Genomic DNA, 18,383 nt, shown 5'->3' with positions numbered 1-18,383 from the left:
ATTCTGGCTTTGTAAGGCACCACAAGCGCCATCTAGTCCAAGCCCCTGCCATACAGGAAGATGTAGCATGCTGGGTAGGTGTGTTATGTGTGAATGTGACAGAATTAGAAGATGAAGTATGAGATGAAGGATCTGGCACAGAGAAGCAAGAAAAGCTCAAACTGAATGTGCAAAAGATAAAGACACCGTAATGCAAGGACATGAAACCAAATGTACTAAAAGAAGAATATACTGTGTATAACACAACTTGATGTACAGAGCACCAGAACAAGAACGGAATGGGAACAAGAAGTCACTCATCAGGAAAAATGATGCACATATCAAAAAGCATAAAGGAATCTTCAAAACCATGGTGATAGTGTGCCAAAATCAGCTGGAACTGGCACCCATCGCTCTTTCAGAAAACTGATCGACCTCTGGGAAGATTTGTGTGCATGAGCATTGTATGAATGTGTGCATGATTTGAGGCCTCTTGATATGTAATATATTAGAATGAATGTCCCTAATGTTAGAATAAATGTTACATACAAAGGGTTTGAACCCAGATCTGGTCTCTTATGTGTCTAATTAAAAGTTTTATAGTCCAGATCTGTATTTACTCACCACTCTGGATGTAAAGAAGAACACCTAGATTGGTGACAGGTGTGTGATCTCTCATTTCACCTTCTGGAGCTTCTGCACTGATCCCTGAAAGCGGAAAGAGAACTAACCAAGCAGTGGGGACACACTTCCTTTAACCCATTACGGTTCCACTATAAGAGACAGGCCTTGGAGTTATGATCCACTGCCAGCCGTAAGGTTTGGGTTAAAATATGGGGGGTTGGTCATCTCCTGCAGCCTCTGGTTCCGTTGGAGGCAGGGCCTCTTCTCCAGCATCACCTGGAACAACGGACCAGAACAATGGACAACAACAGATGGATGTGGCATGTGTGTTTGTGCATATACATCTGTATGTGTGTATGTGTGTGTATATATATATATATAAATATGGAGGCATCTCTATCTAAGTGCACTCAGACTTATACTTTTAAGAGCTTACACACACACACATCTATATATATATGGAATGTTTCAAGTCTATACATCTTGCATACGATACGCATAGATACATCTATACATACCCATTGATACCTGTCTGAACGTGTGCATGTGTACGTGTGTGTGTGTGTGTATACATATATATATATATATAGAGAGAGAGAGAGAGATGCAAACACATGTACACATATATGTTGGATCATATATATATGATTTATATATTTATATATACTCTTCTACTTGCATACAATTTAAACATAAGGAAATGCATAGAGAAATATGTAAGTACATATGAATGCACATGTATACAGCCCCCAGGTTCTGGTCAACATCAGCGTGTAGATATAATCATAACTGTGTATATGTTTACTTCCAGTCATAACAGCATAACTGCCCTGCGATTACTGCAATTGGAATGTCTATACTTTGTGATGTTTTTATGACATGTATTTTACACATGATTGCCTCCTGAGGACACTCTGAGGTGCTGCCATTGGCTGGAGTCCCCACCCTCCCACCATCCCTGGCCCTGATTGGCTGGAATCATACTCCTTCCCACCATCCCTGGCCCTGATTGTCTGGAATCCCAGTCCCTGTTCCTTGTGTTCTAGTAGACATTTGTTCATGTGGCCATTTTGTGTTCAGGAAGCCATTTTGTGTTCCAGCAGCCATTTTGTGTTCTGGGGGCCATTTTGTGCTCCTTGTGATTGTGGGGAATAATGTTCCGGAACCTTCTCTGAGGCCTCAGTTGAACAGAGGCCTCTCTTTCTCTCCTGAGGCTCCAGAGTCAGAAGGAGGCCTGGCTCCTTGGGCCAAAAGGAAGGAAGTGTGTCCCTTTGTGTGTCTTTTGTGTATATTTCCTGAGAGGGTTTCCTTATTACAAAGCTCTGCTCCTTCTGGGGAACATGGGTTTTAAAAGGGATCAGAAATGGGGAGGAGAGTCTTAATACAAGACTTATTCTTCTTCTTCAGAAACATCGGTCTTTGGCCACTAAGAGGACAATTGCACCCAAATTACGCCAAAAGGAGCCCCTTTGGGAGGTTTTTAAAATCTCCTCAGTTTTCTTATTAAGAGATTTTTATGGATGAAGGAAGTTGACAAAGCAGACCATCTCACATTACCAAGAATGAAAGAAACAAATATAGAAACAAACAAACAACAACAAAAATAAGGATTAGACAGAAAATCAAAGTGCTTACTTTTTTTAAAGTAAAACCATTATTAAGAGGGTAAAAACCAGACTTGGGTGTTTCGACCCTTTTACAACCAGCTCAGGCTGTATCTGCACTGCAGAAATATTCCAGTTCGAAACCGTTTTAACTCTCCTGGCTCCTTCCTGTGGAATCCTGGGATTTGTAGTTTGTTGGGCACCAGAGATCCAGAGCCACCCCAAAGCAAGGCTCTCCAGGGCTCTCTTGGCCCTCCTTTGCTTGCGAATACTGACTATCTCAGGAGTCTCTATATTAGAGCATCAGGAAAACCTTTAGGTATTGTTAAGGTTGGGAAATCCTGTTTGGGGTCACTTCTGACTTTAGAGACCTTACATCCTCCATTATGGGTTTCCTGAAGGCCTCAAACTGCCAACTGTGAAGCGCTAAGGTTGAGGTGGCCATTTTGTGTTCTTGCAGCCATTTTGTGGTCCAGCGGCCATTTTGAGACTGACCATTGTGACCTCAGTCTGATGCTTCTTACCTGAAGCCTTGATAGTGTCCCATTGTGATCTCAGGCTGATGCTCCTTTCCTGAAGGATTTAGATGGGACTATTGTCACTTCAGATTGGTGCTCCATACCTGAAGGAATGAGACCGGCCCTTTACCTCAGGCTGATGCTCGTTGCGTGAGAGATTGAGATTGGCCCATGGTGACTTCTGTCTGATGCTCCAAACCTGAAGCATTAAGATGGGACTATTGTGACGTCAGGCTGATGCTCCTTTCCTGAAGATTGAGACTGGCCCATTGTGATCTCAGACTCAAGCTCCTTGCCTTAAAGATTTAGATAGGACTATTATGAGTTGAGGCTGGTGCTCTTTACCTGAAGGATTGAGACTGTCCCATTGTGACTTCAGCCTGAAGCACCTTCTCTGAAGGACTGAGAATGGCCCATTGTGACCTAAGGCTGATGCTCCTACCCTCATGCATTGAGTCTGCCCATTTTGATTTCAAGCTGATGCACCTTGCTTGAAGTATTCAGATGGTGCTATTTTTTACTTCAGGTTGCTGCTCCTTACCTTAAGCATGGAGACTGTCCCATTGTAATCTCAGAATCAGAGAATTAGAGAATCATAGAGTTGGAAGAGCCCACTGGGGCCATCCAGTCCCCCAGCCATGGAGGAACTCTCAATCAAAGCATAGTGAGAGATGGCCATCCAGCCCCTATTTAAAAAACTCCAAGGAAGGAGACTCCAATACACTCTGAGGAAGGAGTGTGTTCCAATGTCCCTCCTAATGTTGAGGTGGAATCTCTTTTCCTGGAGCTTGCATCCATTCCTCCGGTTCTTGTTCTCTGGAGCAGCAGAAAACAAGCTTGCTCCCTGCACAATATGGCATCCCTTCAAAAATTTAAACAGGGCTGTCATATCACCTCTTAACCTTCACTTCTCCAGGCTAAACATCCACAGTTCCCTAAGTCGTTCCTCATAGGATAAGGTTTCCAGATCCTTCACTATTTTAGTCGCCCTCCTTTGGACACACTCCAGTTTCTCAACATCCTTTTTTGAATTGTGGGGCCCAGAACTGGACACAATATTCCAGGTGGGGCCTGACCAGAGTAGAATAGAGTGGGACTATTACTTCACTTCATCTAGACACTATACTTCTATTGATGCAGGCTAAAACTGCATTTGCCTTGTTAGCTGCTGCATCACACTGTTGACTCATGTTCAACTTGTGGTCTACTTAGACTCCTAGATCCATTTCACACATAGTTTCATTCAGCCAAGTGCCCCCCATCCTGTATATGTGCATTTCATTTTTCTGCCCTTATGTAGTACGTTACATTTCTCCATATTGAATTTCATTATGTTAGCTTTGGCCCAGCTTTCTAGTCTATTCAGGTCATTTTGAATTTTGATCCTGTCTTCTGGGTTATTAGCTACTCCTCTTAATTTGGTGTCATCTGCAAATTTGATAAGTATGCCCCCAATTCTGTCATCCAAGTCCTTGATAAAGATGTTGAATAGCACTGGGCCCTGGACAGAGCCCCACTGGACACCCCACTGGTCACTTCTCTCCAGGATGAAAAGGAGCCACTGTTGAATATCCTTTGGGTTCGGTCAGTTAACCAATTACAAATCCATGTAACAGTTACCTTGTCCAGCTTGTTTCATGTTTTTGTTTTATATACTGTTTAATATGGTTAACTGCTATTAAGGGACATAGCTATGAGAGTCTGATATGGGGTGCCCTATAAAACTTTTAATAAATGAAGAGGTATTGCAATCCTATATATACATTATTATTAGACATAAATCCAGAGAATGTTAGCCTTTTGGATGCCAGAAGGTTCCTCTCATTCTTCAGAGCAAGAAGCAACACTTCAGCTGCCTCCTCAAGATAAAGCAAAAAGGCTTCCAAAAGGACTGAAGCCTTGGGCAAGTCACACTCTCTCAGCCTCAGAGGAAGGCCATGGAAACCCACTCGGAACCTGCCAAGAAAACCCCTTTAGAGACTCCCATAAGGTCACCATAAGACCTGGAAACAACTGGAAGGCAGACCCCAAGAACAACATTGGAAAATAGGTGCAAGCCTTGCCTTGGGAAAGTGTAATGACTGGGCTCCAGTCAATGGAGGTCTTCTTCAGGCAGTAAAGGGAGGTTTATGCAAATGCAGAATGACATCACTGCTACGGAAGGCTCTCTTGACCAATCAGAGAACAAGATAAAGGTTCTTCTAGAAGCTTCCGTGAGAAGGAGATATAAGGCCTGAGAGACCAGGAGACAGTTGGGGGAATTGTGTCGGTTGGAGATCGAGAGAGAGAGAGTTAAAGAGTAGATCTTGGAAGTTAGTCTCAGAATTGGACATTTAGGTCCATTTATTATTTTAATAGCTTGTATGAATTGAATATTATTTACTTACAAATATTGTACCTGCAAGATTCTTAATATGTTGTATGTCTTATATTTCAATTATATTTCGTTATGTATAATAAATACCTCCTTGGAGTATCTACTACTCAACGCTCCTTTTACACGTGTTTTGGCTCGGTTGATGCTTGGGAAGATCAGTAAAGAAGTAGAAATAAGGTTCCTTAACTGGTCCCAGTGTAGGTTAAGGGAAGTCCTTTTATAATTCACTGGATGGAGGCAGCGGGATTTAAGGAATTTAAGGGTCTGCTGGGCTAAGAGCCATAATATCTAAATGTTTAATTAACAATTTGTAATCCACTCTGATAGCCTTTTGGCTGAAGAGAGAACGGTATAAAATTATTATTATTATTATTATTATTCCAGGGCCACAGTTTGGCTGCTTGGACCACCGGAGATCATCACAGTGAGTCAGCTGGAAAAGCCCATCTCACTCCAGAAAATAAAGGTACTTGAGGAGTTTGCACTCTACGTCTTTCTGTAATAATAGCTACAAAACTGATAATAGCATTTGGGACATTTAGTCTTTTAATAAAATATGGCAGATTTAAATGCTGCTTTAAAACCTCTTTCCATCTGCCAGCTTTGCTCTGGTTTTGGGGGGAAATGAGAAAGTGTTGGGAGGGAGGGACTGCCAACAGAATTAGGAGATGCATTGCAGGCTATGGACAGTTTGCGGCCAAGAAAGGTCCAAAACACACGGCAGCAATAGTCCAGTTTGAGAGCACATTAACTGCCCTGGCCCAGTGCTAGGGAATCCTGGGAATCGGAGTGTATTGTGGCCCCAGAGCTCTCTGACAGAGAAGGCTCAATGTCTCACAAAACTACATTTGGCCATGTGGATGCTGGGAGATCCAGTCCAGGAAATACACCTTAAGTCCCATTGGCAAGATAAAAGGCTACTACTGCCCCAAATCCTTTATGAGGCCAGAAACCCCTTTGTTAGGAAGAGAACACCGAATATCTCAGGAAGGCCCTATATCTCCAAAGACTCCCTCCCTCCAGGACCTCCTTCCTCTCTTCCCCTCAGTCTCTCTCTCTCTCCCCTGAAGGCCTCAAACTGACAACTGACAAGCACTGAGGAAGAGGCAGCCATTTTGTGTTCTGGAAGCCATTTTGTGCTGCTTGTGAGTGTGAGGCATAATGTTCCAGAACCTTCTCTGAGGCCTCAGTTGAACAGAGGTCTCTCTTTCTCTCCTGAGGCTCCAGAGTCAGAAGGAGGCCAGACTTCTTGGGCCAAAAGGAAGGCAGTGTGTCCCTTTGTGCCTCTGGCCCTCTATTTTGGGGTGAAGGAAGGAAAGAAGGGAGGGAGGGAGGGGTCTGAGGAAGGGAGGCAGGGACACAGGGCCAGTGGGAGGCTGGGCTTTGGGGGCTGGGACAGAGAGGTGGGGAAAGAGACCCTCCCTTTGGGCCCTAGCTGGGGAGGGTCCCACCAGTCCTTGCCTCCCCCTTTGGGAAGGGAGACCCCCTCAGCCCCCTGGACTCACTCCTGCCACTCATTCCTGGGACTCAGAGGCGTTTCCTAGGCATTGTCACCTTCTGCCCTCCATGGCCATTGGCACTGACCTTTTCCCCATTGCCTTCCCTCTCTCAGCCCTGTGGACCTCCTCCTCCTTCACACTCAGAGCAACACTTCTCTACGGCTGAGGAGACAGCCTCTGACCCAGGGAAGCTCCAGCCATAAAGGACTGCAGAAGAGGCCTTTCTGGGGCTGCAGGAATCAGGGTCTTTGTACTGAAGGTAGGTCTTTATTCCTGGAGCTGAAAGAGGACTTTGTTTAAATCCTTCAGTCCAGGATTGTGTGGAAGGGCTGCAGCTGAGAGACTGAGCCCATGCTTTGCAGGCATAAAGCCCCAAATTCAGTCTCTGGCAGCACTGTCTTCCCAGAAGGTGGAAGTGAAATTTCCAGACCCCAGACACACAGTGCGCCAGTCAGTCCTTTGTGTGGGGACTGTGTGTGTCCGTGTTGTTTGCTAGAGCTTTGTGAGGTATTTGTTCCACTGGGTTTTTAAAAAGGAATTTACATATCCCAAAAATGAGCATAATCCAGGATGCAGTCTTCCCTCATAAACCTATACAGAAGAAGCAATGGAATTCCAGAAGAAATTTAGATATCTAAAACAAAGGAATTTTGAGCAAGCAAACAAGCCAGGAAGATGGCTTGCCAATAAAATAAGGAAGTTAAAAGAAAGAAACATCATTAAACAAATAAAGATTCAACATTAGCTACTGGCCAAAATAAAATTACGAAGACCTTCCAAGAATTCTATGCTAAATTGTATAAAGGATCTCAAACCTCTAGGGCCAAAATAGAGGAGTTTTTGGGAAAAGCTAACTTAAAGCCACTTTCAGACCAACAAAGAAATATATTAAATGGACTGATCATAATAGCAGAAATCATCGAAGTAATAAGAAAAAGTTAAAAAGGGGAAAAGACCAGGAATGATGGCTTCACTGCCAGTTATTATAAAGTATTTGAGGATCAACTGTTAATACCACTGAAATTAATGATAAATGCAATCAAAGACAACCATTATCCTAAAATATAGAAACAAGCTAATATAACTTTGCTATTAAAAGAAGATAGAGCTGCAACTGAGATAAAGAGCTATAGGCTAAATTCCTTATTAAATATGGATTATAAATTATTTTCTGTGATTTCGGCTGATAGACTAAAAAAAGACTGGATTCATAAAGACCAATCGGGATTTCTCCCTCACAGACAACTCAGTGATAACATACAAAACATCTTAAATATAATTGAATATTTTGAAAAGCACAACGAAAAAAACTTGCACTTATCTTTGTAGATTTAGAAAAGGCCTTCAATAACATAGGATGGAATATGTTATTTGCAAGACCTGAAAAAATCTAAATAGGAGCTTTTTATTTAAGATGGATAAAGGCAATATATAAAGATCAAAGAGCCAAACAAATTGTTAACTATAAAAAAAGAAGAATTTAAGATTTCTAAACGTAAATAGCAAACTTTCCCACTATCACCCTTTTGTTCGTTCTGATCCTTGAAGCACTGAATAATAGGATAAGATTAGAAAATAAGATCAATGGAATAAAAATTAAAAACAATTGAGTTTAAAATGAGAGTCTTCTCAAACAACATTTGCATTCCCTGGAGAACCCAGAAAAGAGCATAAGAAAATTGATGGATGTAATAGTGGAATTGGAATATGTTTCAGGACTAAAAGTAAACAGAGACAAAACAACAATAATGACAAAAAATATGGGAGAAAGGAAGAGCAAATCCTGGAAGAAATTAGTGGATTGAAAGTGGGAAAGAAAGTTAAATATCTAGGAATAAATATAACAAATAAAAACTCACATCCATTTCACAATAACTATGAGACACATGGAAGGAAATCAGAAAAGACCTAGAAAAATGGGGGAAATTACACTTATCGCTATTAGGAAGAATATCACTCATCCAAATGAGTTTCCTTCTTGAAAGGCTGTTTCTGTTCCAAGCGATACCCATCATCCAGAATGAAAATCCATTGAATCAATGGCAAAAGGAAATCTCAAAATGTATTTGGAATTAAAAAAGAGCTAGGATAAAAACGAAAATACTTTGTGATGACAAAAGTAGAGGAGGTCTGGGTTTACCAAACTTAAAACTTTATTATGCTGCTTGTTGTTTAGTTTGTATTAGAGAATGGGTTCTGTTAGAGAAAGAACAATTGTTATGTCTGGAGGGTGAACATTTAAGATTTGGGTGGCATGGATACCTAATTTACGGTAAAGAGAAAGTTCATAAAGAAAGCAGAAATCATTTAGTAAGAAAAGCTCTTTTGAAGATCTGGGGGAAAAACAAGTGTAGAATAAGCCCAAAAATACCTTTATGGTGTTTGCCACATGAGGCTCTTTTCGGGAGGAAAGGTATCCAGAAAACTAACTGGTTAAGATACAAGGATGTCCTGAAAGAATCGCAAGGAAAACTAGAGATCAAAACACAAGACGAACCTAAAGAATCTGGCCTAGATTGTCACTGGTATCTTTATTGTCAAATGAGGGAGAGGTTTAAAATAGATGTGAAATTAGAAGGAATACAAATTGCAAAATGGGAATTGTGGAAGCCATGCTCCATGGTCATTCCATGCCTGATGAGAGTGTTGGGTGCGAGGCATTGGAGAAGCATCCAGCTGTGTTTCTCTAGCCAGAAGCCAAAGGAAGGCATTCTCCTCTGAGGGCCACTGGGGAGGTCAGGAGGTTTCAGCAGATGATGCGCTCATTTCACATCTAGCTACAGGGACATAGCCAGGGTCCTCTCCAATTCCCCATCCCCTGACCCCCCTCCACTCTCACAAGGCATGGAGTGTCAGGACCATGGTGAACAGGTCTGAGGAAATGACAGGCATGCGGCCACTAGGTGGAGCTGTTCTGGAAGGCATTGACAGCTCTAGTGGCAGTTATATGTGTCAGCATTTAAACAGTGCGCCATTGGAAGGTTGATGCAACTGTCAACTGTCATTCTCAACTGTCACTGAGGAAGAGTCAGACAGTGTGTGCCTCAGAGTGGGTTGTTACTGGTGTGGATGGTGGAGGGTGTCGAAGTATATAGTGTTGTACACAGTGGAACTTCTTATATGAATAAAAGCCTCATCTGAGAGAAGATTACAGTGTCTCTTTGCTCACTGAGAAAGCGACAGGTGTTTCTTCAGCTCACAATCAACTGACTACAGTCAAGGTGCAGAGTCTGGCTCCATACGTTAACGTGTTGCCTCACGTGTTGCACAACATAGCAATGTCAAAAGCGTTTTAACATGGAGAATGTTGTGTAGGGGAGCTGCAGTGAATCTATGATAGGTCCAGATGGCTTTGTTTGGTGAAGAGGGAGGAAGGGGACGCCCACCTCTGCATTGGCTCAAAGGAGGCATATGTCACCTGCGTATCTCACCAGCAGCATGCTGTTCTTTGTGTCTTTGAGTGATGCAGTGTTTCTTGACAAACCAAGCCTAACCCTAGTCTCTTTTCTCAGGAACTTCATCTCGGCTTCCTTGTACACAGCTTTGGGGCATATTTTTCTGGAAGAGAACCAAGTCCAGGACACCAGGACCCCCGCCCCCTGCCCACCTAATGGCCAACACAGAGGACAAGCGGAGGGAGTTGGGCTCCAAGAGAAAGAGGCTGTCCAAGTACAACTCTTTGGTGAGTCGCCATCCTGAGTATTAATTTCATTTGTGTCACTGCAGGGCCAGTTCATGAAAGCAAGTAAAGAACATATTGTCCCAGTTTGGCAGAGAATGTCCTGGTTAGCCCACTTTTTCAGGGGCTTTCAAAAATGTCCCGGTTTCTCTCTCCTCCTCCCACATTCTCCCTTCTCCTCAGGTCTCTTGGGTTGCTGAAAAATGACTTCCAAGGGGTTTGCACCCCATCTACTCAAAAGGGGGGAGAGGAGAGGAGATAAGTTGCCAGGGTCTTCCTTTTTGGCTCAGGAGGTGGAGGCAAAAACAAACTACTGTGCCCTTCATAGCTTGTGTGATCTTCCTCATAAACAACTTTGGTCATCCTCTCCATCTTCTGGTGTTGCTTGTCCACATGTGCCTTGCTTTTCCTGTCTGTGAAATGTTGGGGATATGGGAGACCATCTCTGGATCTAAATTGGGGGTGGGCCCAGTGGCCCTCAAGTCCAGAGTGCTCCCCAGAACTGTTTTTTAAAAATGAAATTTGCCTCTGATATTTGGCAAGAAATTGCTAAATGCACCATAATTCTTTTGTGGATAAATGTACTAAATGTGTTGGGATAGTCAGTATCCTAATCCATCCTCTATATCCCAGCCATGGCCTAAATTATATTGTTTATTATATTGAAAGTATTCAAACCAAATTGATCTCAAAGGCAGTAGATTTTTTTCTTGTTGACAGAATTTAAAGTTTATTTCCTGGACTGAATTCTGAAGTGATGAAATAATATTTGGGATGAACCATGTGCTTTCCTCCCCTTTTATTTAGTCACTATCTGGATGAGGACTATTTTCTATTTCAGGTGACCTTTGCAGATGTGGCAGTATATTTCTCCGAGGATGAATGGAATCTGTTGACAAAGAAACAGAAACATTTGTACAATTATGTAATGATGAACAATTATGAGAATGTGGCTTCTGTAGGTAAGGAACCTGAATCCATTGCTCTTTCTATAAAGACTGAAGGCCCTTTCATACTATATTATTGTGTCGCTTTGGTTGTACTAGAATTATAGAATCATAGAGTTGGAACAGACCACAAGGGCCATCCAGTTCAACCCACTTCTGCCATGCAGGAATACACATCCAATCACCCCCAAGAGATGACCATCCAGCCTCTCTTTAAAGACCTCCACCAAACTCTAAGGGAATATATTCCACTGTCAAAGACCTCTTACTGTCACAAAGTTCCTGCTAATGTTTAGGTGGAACCTCTTTCCCTGTGTCTTGCATCCATTGTGGTGTCTCCTTTTCTCTGTAGCAACAAAAAGCAAGCCTTCTCCTTGTACAACATGACAACCTTTCAAATACTTAAAAATGGATATCATATCCACTCTTTATCTTCTTTTCTCCAGGATAAACATAACCACCTCTCTAAGCTGCTCCTCATAGACCTTGATGGTTTCCAGACCCTTCACCACTTTGGTTGCCCTCCTTTGGACATGCTCCAATTTGTCAACATCCTTTTTGAATTGTGGGGCCTGGAACTCTACACAGGATGATTCCAAGTGAGGCCTGGCCAATGCAGAATACTTCTCTTGATCTAGAAACTATTCTTGTATTGATGCAGCCTAGAATCACATTGGCCTTTTTAGCTGCCGCATCACACTGTTGGCCCATGTTCAACTTGCAGTCTACTAGGAGTCCTAGATCCCTTTCAAGCCTAATTTAATTGTGATAGCAACATCCTGTAGAATATTTGAATCTGTAGTTCAGTGAGGCACTATTGCTCTCCAGTTTCTAAGGATTCTAAATACTCCATCCTAAACTGCCTAACCTAGGATTTTGTGGAAAGAAGCCATTGACATTAATGCTTTTCACACCCAAATGGTATTCAGCACACCCTTGAGCAAGTTTCCTACCTTTTTTGGTGCCTCTTCCATCCTTTTAAAGCTCTGGAGAGTCTTCTTGGGGGAAAGATCTGAGCAGTGGCTCAGGGGGGGCACAACAGTGGTAAAATGGCCTCCACTTCCCCAAAGGGATGCTGTGAGATGCTGAAGAGCAGAATATTATTTCATTCTGCCCCCCCCCCCCGGCAATACAATGTAGGGTTGCCCCTGAGATCTCCTCCAAACCCCATCAGTAGTCCATGCCTGCCTTATAAATGTTTTAAAGCTGTTTTAAGGCTGCTCCCTGGCGCTTGACCCTCACCAAAATTGGAGTCCAGGTCCCAGCTCCTTTGCTCTGCCTTTGCCAATGAATTATTTGTATATTGATTATCCCGCCTTTCTCAACAAATGGGCCTCAAAGTGCCCCTTTTATGTATCACACTCTGTGGGTATATGTCTGTGATAAAGAGACAGACAGAAAGTGAAAAATTGAAAGGCAGGGAAGAGATGCTGAAAATGAGATGATGATGGGCAAGAAAGAAGGTTAGATTGCAGAGGGAGAAAGTGAAGGGGATCAGGCCTCTGGGAGCCAGGAGGGGAAGGCAGGAGCAAAGCCAGGATCGCCTAGCTCTGTGCGGAGAGGAAGGGACCCCTGGGAAGGGCCAGGTTTCAGTGAACTGGTTTTAGTGAACTATTGAGAACCGGCTCAGGTCCTTGTTTTCAGACATATTAAGTGGTTTTATTTAGCAATTATGAGTAATATTTAGGAAGGAAGGAAGGAAAGGAGGACACAATTAGAGAAAAAGCACTTTTATTTTCTAACCTGATCTTGCTTAGCTGCATTTTTCGTTCCAGAGGCCCTTTGTTACCCAAAATGCTGGAGTCTGGGGAGGACACTTGCAAGTGCTATGCTTTGGGGGGGGGGGGTATTTGGTACTTAGCCCAAAGAAGAGACATAATTTTGTTCAGGCAACAGTGACCTCGGAGGTCAGCCCAACTATACCAGGCACGCAATCTCACATAACTCCAGAGGCATTTCAAATGGGTTTTTATGTTTTATTTAGGGAAAAAGGAAAATACATGCACGCGCGCGCACACACACACACACACACAAGCATTCATACATACACACAAGAGGTAAGTAAAAAAGGTGGGATTGGTGAATAATGTAAAGCTATACTAATGGTAATACATTTCCTAGAATGTTCTTGATTCGAATTGCTGAGGGTCCTGCAAGGGAACAGAAAGTGGTTTTGTTGAGTATATTGAGGCGCTTAGCCATGTAAACCAACAGAGTTTCTCTCTGCAATGGGACTGACGCCAAAGAACAATAACTATCGGGGTGGACATTTATACTGAAATTGTTGCTTACAGACAGAGACTGAGAGTTCAAAATGGTTTAAATCGCTTTAGTATGTTTCCTGGGAGGGGAAAGAATTGTCTGAATCCAAATTGAATGCAACGGATGCTTGATGCAAATACCTCAGACAAAAGGGATTAGCACACCGGCTCTCAGGTCCTTCTTGGCTCTGAATTCCAGTCCTGTTCATAAGCCAATGTACAGCGCGATCTGAAAGCAACACTTCCAGATTCAGCTCAACAATAACATAGCAGAGTATGGAAACAAATATCCAGATATAGGTTTTGGCAATGCACTGACTACTGTCCACACTTAAAAGTAACTCACAGACACAGTTGATTTCACCCAAGTCCTTGGAGGTTCTCTATCCTGAGTTGCAAAATAATACAAATCTTTGCAAGCTCTCTGACTTCCATCAACTTCACAATCTCTTGTACACACAACTCCAATCCAGTCTACACCAATCTGCAGATGAGCCGTATAGTGTATTGGTTGTGAGTCATCTGGGGCAAAAGAGCATGAAGTGACCTCTGCAGTTAGATTGCATCATGCTTTGGGCTCTGACTCAGTACTCTATGGCAGTCTCACAGGAAATGATGCCACTTGTCAATCAAAATATTTTAAATCATGTTTAATGGAATATTTTTTCAACAGCCCTTTGACTATCTGCTTCGTCCAATTCCCTTAAAGCAGTTCTACTACAATCTCTTCTTTGCTCCTGTCAGTAGGGATACAATTGTTTCATGGATTTCGGGACATCTGCAATAGTGTCATGCTCGGGTCACTCTCACCAACTTTATTAATTTAATATCAAATAGGGAGGGTTCAGCAAGGGCTAAAAATTGGGGTAACACCCTCCTCTCTTAATTCTGATATTCATTCTTGACTGTGATTGTCCTTCTTTACAGAAGAACTTGTGAGTCATGAGAGAGTCCACACAGGAGAGAAGCCATACAAATGCCAGCATTGTAAGAAAGGTTTTTCTTCAAAGTCACACCTAGTGAGACATCAGAGAGTCCACACAGGAGAGAAGCCATACAAATGCCAGCGTTGTGGGAAAAGGTATGCCTACAAATCAGTCCTTGTCATGCATCAGAGAATCCACACAGGAGCAAAGCCATACAAATGCCAGCATTGTGGGAAATGTTTTTCTTGGCAGCCACACCTAGTGACACATCTGAGAGTCCACACAGGAGAGAAGCCATACAAATGCCAGCATTGTGGGAAATGTTTTTCTCGGCAGCCACACCTAGTGACACATCAGAGAGTCCACACAGGAGAGAAGCCATACAAATGCCAGCATTGTGGGAAATGTTTTTCTCGGCAGCCACACCTAGTGACACATCAGAGAGTCCACACAGGAGAGAAGCCATACAAATGCCAGCATTGTGGGAAATGTTTTTCTCGGCAGCCACACCTAGTGATACATCAGAGAGTCCACACAGGAGAGAAGCCATACAAATGCCAGCATTGTGAGAAATGTTTTTCGTCAAAGTCAAATCTAGTGAAACATCAGAGAGTCCACACAGGATAGAAGCCATACAAATGCCAGCGTTGTGGGAAATGTTTTTCTGAGAAGTCAAGCCTAGTTAAACATCAAAGAGTCCACACAGGAGAGAAGCCATACAAATGTCAGCATTGTGGGAAAAGATATGCCTACAAATCAGTCCTTGTCATGCATCAGAGAATCCACATAGGAGAGAAGCCATACAAATGCCAGCATTGTGGGAAATGTTCTTCTTCAAAGTCAGACCTAGTGAGACATCAGAGAGTCCACACTGGAGAGAAGCCATACAAATGCCAGCATTGTGGGAAATGTTCTTCTTCAAAGTCAGACCTAGTGAGACATCAGAGAGTCCACACTGGAGAGAAGCCATACAAATGCCAGCATTGTGGGAAAAGGTATGCCTACAAATCAGTCCTTGTCATGCATCAGAGAATCCACATAGGAGAGAAGCCATACAAATGCCAGCATTGTGGGAAATGTTTCTCTCAGAAGTCACACCTAGCGAGACATCAGAGAGTCCACACTGGAGAGAAGCCATACAAATGCCAGCATTGTGGGAAATGTTTCTCTCAGAACTCAAGCCTAGTGAAACATCAGAGAGTCCACACAGGAGAGAAGCCGTACAAATGCCAGCATTGTGGGAAATGTTTTTCTCAGAAGTCAGGCCTAATGATACATCAGAGAGTCCACACATGAGAGAAGCCATACAAATGTCAGCATTGTGGGAAATGTTTTTCTTTGAAGGCAATCTTAGTGAGACATCAGAGAGTCCACACAGGAGAGAAGCCGCTCCAATCTCAGCAGTAAACTAACATTGTTTTTGTCAATAAGAAATACAAAAAGGATATTTTCAATCCAATAATGCAAAGAAATGCCCTTGTGATTTTGTGTGTTACGTTTGTCTGTCTATATGTCTGTTTCTGTTTTAAAGTTATAGTTTGTTAAGTTTAATTGCTATTAGTATAGATAATTGCTTCAGGTTATAAACTTGGCTGGGGATTATGGGTCATGGCATAGGTCAGCTAGATGGGGGTGCTGGGATTTTTTTATACAACTGGCTAGAATAGTTATGGGAATGATAGCTTTTGGAAAGTGTGGGATGTTGTCTGAAGAAAGGTGGGGGCAGGTATTAACAGAAAGGGGTCTAGTTTCTGGGAATGGCAAAGGGGGCCTTGTTCCCTTTGGGGCATAGACTGTGCGACTGTGGAGGTGGGGGCTAGGATTGGAAGAGGGTGGGTTTTAGGTGTTGGGGTTTCAATGTATTCTTTGTCTTGGGGAGGGCAGTTCTGGTTTAAACACTGAATTTCTGATGTTTTCTCAATAAAGTTATTTGTTGTTTCAATGTGTTGGACTCTTTGTTGTACAGAAGTTCTGAATTTACACAAAATACACTTTTTTCTCTCATCAGTCCTCAGCTCCATTCCCAGCCATAAGCAGAAAAGAGGCAAACACACACAAACACATACCAAACAGACAGATAGAGCTATATGTACAAAGCAGAGCCTTCCTTCCTTCCCTTTCCCTCCTGAGTCCAGCTCCTCCTTGGGCTCCATTCTGGCATCCTCCAAGTCTCCTCAAAGGAAGGAAGAAAGGAAAGAAGGGTGCACTCCTTCCCTTTCCGCAAAGGCTGTCAACAGAATAAGCCTCAGCAGCAGCAGCAAGGCCCTGGTGATCCCTGCGCATGCTCAGGAGGGGCCTTTGGGGCATGTGCACATGCTCAGGCCCTGAAGCCATTGCTGCCCTCACAGTCTGTTCAGAGGTAGAAAGAGATGGAAGTGGAGGAGAGAAATGTATGAGAAAAAGGGGGCAGGGGGCACTTGAGGAGAGGCATGGCCATGGGGGGAGGGGGCAGGGTCCTTCAGATGTAAAAAGGGCTTTGAGGAGCCCCTCCCTCCTGGAAAGTGGGGCAGAGGAGAGACTCTCCCTTCCTTCCTCCTCATTTGGGGGGAGATAAGGGCTGGCAAGCCCCCCTCTTTGGTCTTCCAATGGGGGCACCCTCTTCATCTCTGGGAACAGGGGAGGCTCCCAGTCAAAAGACTTTTGTGACAAATAAAAAGCATCAGATAGCATAGGCTTCAATAGCATTGGAAACAACAGCTTTCTGGGGGGAAGGGGTTTTCCCTGGGGGAAAGGGGCTCTGTCTGTGGGGGAGAGAAGAGCCCAGATTTAGGCCAAAGCCAAGAGCAGGCAGAAAGAGGGAGCTCAAAGCCCCTTCTGGGGAGAGGGATACCCCCCTGGCAACTAGGCTTAGAGGCCCACAGGATCTGAATTAGTCCCCCCCCCACACACACACACACACATCCTTTAGTTACCCTTCACAACAACCCTGCAAAGATCAGTGATCCTCCTCTGGGAACATGCAGAAAGGACATGGAAGCCATTGTTAGTTCTTTGCGTGAAAGTCCCCTTCCTTGAAGGGATGGAGGTTAAAGGAAGGAAAGAAGGAAAGTGCCAAGGGAAGAGATGGCATAAAGGGGGCTGCTGAAAGACAGGAGGCATTTGGATAGGACTCCCTCAGCTGCCATTTTGGGAAAGAGGGCTCTGCCTCTGGACAGAGAGATGGAGCATGTGCTCATTTGGGAAACGTTAGGGTCCCTCTATTGGGCCACATTCTCCTCTGCCCTGGAGCCTTCTTTTGAAGCCCCATAGACAGGGAAGATCTAGACCATGCCCTCCCCAGGAAAGGAAGCCCCCTCCCTTTTCAGGCCCCATAGACGGAGGGAAGATAAGAAGATTATAAAGAGGAGAAATCCCCTGGAGTGGATGGATTTACAGATAGATATTATAAAATATTTCAAGGGGAACTAGTGGATCCACTATATAAATGGTTTAATCCTATTAATGCAGAGGGGATTCCAGACTCATGGGAGCTAGCAAGTATCACTTTAATTCCTAAAGAAGGAAAGGACAGCTTGTTAATGACTAATTATAGACCAATAAGTTTGCTGAACAGTGATTAGAAGATATTCACACAAATACTTGCCAGCAGACTGAAGGGAATTTTGAATTCGACAATTGGGAAGGAGCAATAATCATCCAATGAGGAAATCTTTACTACTCACTTGGAACAAGATTAAAAAGACATTTTATTTTAAGTTACCACTTCGGACTTCGGTCCAGAAGGCACTGTTCGGTAGATGGATAAGCATCAGTCATTGGCTCACTTACAAACATTGGCTTAAGAAGGATCAATCAGGGAATTGGCCGATAAGATCTAGGTAAGATATTAACAAGGATGGACATAATATACAGTGGTTTAATTCCTACCAGCTAAAACAAAGATTTCTGGTGGACAACAAAACAATAGGGATTGAAGGTAAACGAATTGGATGATTTGTTCTGGCAACCTGATAAGAAAAAGATATCCAA

General features: G+C 43.3%; 1 protein-coding gene, 1 long non-coding RNA gene and 1 pseudogene across 2 annotated transcripts in view; 2 read left to right on the top strand and 1 right to left on the bottom strand.

Annotated features, from left to right (window-relative positions):
• The window catches only part of LOC149301560 (uncharacterized), a 208,630-nt gene that overhangs the window by 129,734 nt on the left and 60,513 nt on the right, over nucleotides 1-18,383 (bottom strand). The window lies entirely within an intron of this gene.
• LOC149301561 (uncharacterized) overlaps nucleotides 1-18,383 on the top strand; it is a 58,746-nt pseudogene that overhangs the window by 7,088 nt on the left and 33,275 nt on the right.
• LOC149301562 (uncharacterized) lies at nucleotides 9,588-11,206 on the top strand. The gene is made up of 3 exons (XR_016272225.1): nucleotides 9,588-9,822; nucleotides 10,114-10,283; nucleotides 11,122-11,206. It is a non-coding gene; the product is annotated as an uncharacterized LOC149301562 (long non-coding RNA).

This window comes from Sceloporus occidentalis, unplaced genomic scaffold (assembly GCF_023333645.1).
Source record: "Sceloporus occidentalis isolate IW3139 unplaced genomic scaffold, rSceOcc1.0.p SCAF_21, whole genome shotgun sequence".
Lineage (NCBI taxonomy): Eukaryota > Metazoa > Chordata > Lepidosauria > Squamata > Phrynosomatidae > Sceloporus > Sceloporus occidentalis.
This window is presented reverse-complemented; position numbering and strand designations above follow the sequence as displayed.